General features: G+C 38.8%; 1 long non-coding RNA gene across 1 annotated transcript; it reads right to left on the bottom strand.

Annotated features, from left to right (window-relative positions):
* Positions 1-287: 287 nt before the first annotated feature.
* LOC113950876 lies at positions 288-1,221 on the bottom strand. Its single transcript, XR_003528922.1, has 2 exons — positions 1,072-1,221; positions 288-965 (listed from the first exon to the last, which is right to left on the bottom strand). It is a non-coding gene; the product is annotated as an uncharacterized LOC113950876 (long non-coding RNA).
* Positions 1,222-1,947: the final 726 nt, after the last annotated feature.

Genomic DNA, 1,947 nt, shown 5'->3' with positions numbered 1-1,947 from the left:
CATGATAGCTATAACAAGCTGAGTTGAGAGACTTCAATACATACCCAGCTATGAGTATGGACACTGATGAGAAAGCTGATGTGTGCCTACTCACATTCATTTCATACAAGTAGACACTTAGCTCACTCAAAAATACAGCTGGCATGATAAGCCTTTGAGAGTACAAAATACATATGAGGGTGTTCAGTTTTCAGTCAGGGTTATGCCATTTTTAATGGCCATATACTTACCCTGTCTGGTGCATTTATTTCATTTTTGAGCCGAACTAGATTCAATGATTTTCGTCATTTTTTTTCACCTCTGTTGACATTGTCTGACAAGACTGTTCAGGCTCAGACTGCTTAGAAAAAATAAACTTTGGTGCCAGATTTTGAGCCATCAGCAGTGTTCGTTCTCATCTTTATTCTATTATTCTCTTGCAAAGGAACTTTCAGCTGAGGAGCCACAATGGAAAGAAAACAACTCCAGCTCTCTTTTTTTTCCCCCCCTCTCCTTTTTCCCATCTTGTGATCTTAACCCAGCTGGTGAGGGAGAAAATTCCCATGTGAGGCATGTGGGTGGAGCCCAATTGTGTAAGCTCCATGCTTGCAAAGTGTTTGGCATGGATCCGCTCGCTTGCTTTGTTTTCCATGGCCGGACACAGAGGGACGCCACATTCAGCACATTAACAGCCACCACCTGTTGCTCTGTTCTACTTCAGAGGAACCCTGAGGCTGGGGAATCACACTGTGCTCTGGCCCTTGATCTCCAGGGAAGTTTGATATATCAGGGGTGTGCATCTGTCCCCACATTTTTCTTGCTTTTCCTGGCTTTTGCAGGACACGATGCAGGTGGATTTAGGAGTCCAGATGGAGAAGAGGTCCTTGGAGCAACTTGAGCACTACTTTGGTGCAGGTCACTAGAAGGAATTTTCAAGCTCCAGCTGATGTGGCTGTCCTGAAGACAAACTCTTCTTGGTTAATTCACTACAATCAGAAATTTCTCTGCCATAGACTGCTCCAGAAATCTTAAGAACCTAAAGCCTAAGTACAAGGAATAGCAAGAAAATGCAAGGAGAAAGAACTTACTAACCTTGTCAATGACATTTGTGGGACCATCCACCAAATTTCTCCCCTGCTTGTGCAGTAGAGCTTAAATCAATCTCCATTCCTATGCACTTTCCCGTTCATATGTAAAGCAAAAAAAAAAAAAAAAAAAATCACTAATGCAGCTAATTCTCAGTTTCTTGAAGCAATTGACACAAGTACATGAATTAACTCATCACTTTATATCATATACTTGAGGCAAATGTGCTATTTGGAGTACCTCTTGGTAAGAATAAGCAATTTAACATCCATTAGTATTTAGAATATTCTGTTTCATTAAAACCACAGTCATTGTTCCCTAAATGTAGATGAGAGAAGAACCTCTTGATTGTACTAGATAAACTTAAAGCCTCTTCATATTACTGGGTACTGTGAAAAGATTTTAATGTAAATATAAGCGAGGCCTTGGTTTCTAAAAGACAGTTCTCCTACCTTGCACTGAAGTTTCTCATAGCTTTTGTATGTTTGAAAATTACAATGTGAATTAAGGGGGAGAAAGCAATTGTAGTGTACATATTTTAAGCTTTCAATATAATTCCAGATAGTTCTGCAAAGCATTGTTTCTGTCTTCCATTCTGCTACTTGCATGTGAAAACCATTCTCCTTTACAATGGCTTCAGTGCCTGAGATTATGGGAGAGCTAGAATTATTTTTTTAAAATAATAATAAATATCTATCCTCTGTTTTCATTTGAAATTTCCAAATGATTCAGGGCCCCTTTGCCCTGGGCTAGACCTGAAGAATTTACTTCAAATCACTGTAGTTTATAATACTGTGTTCTTTTATTGTAAGTATTATAAATAATATAAAAGCAGTGGCTTCAGATTTTAATTAGACTTGCAACACATCTATAGCACACTAA

This window comes from Corapipo altera, unplaced genomic scaffold (assembly GCF_003945725.1).
Source record: "Corapipo altera isolate COAL_440 unplaced genomic scaffold, ASM394572v1 78, whole genome shotgun sequence".
Lineage (NCBI taxonomy): Eukaryota > Metazoa > Chordata > Aves > Passeriformes > Pipridae > Corapipo > Corapipo altera.
This window is presented reverse-complemented; position numbering and strand designations above follow the sequence as displayed.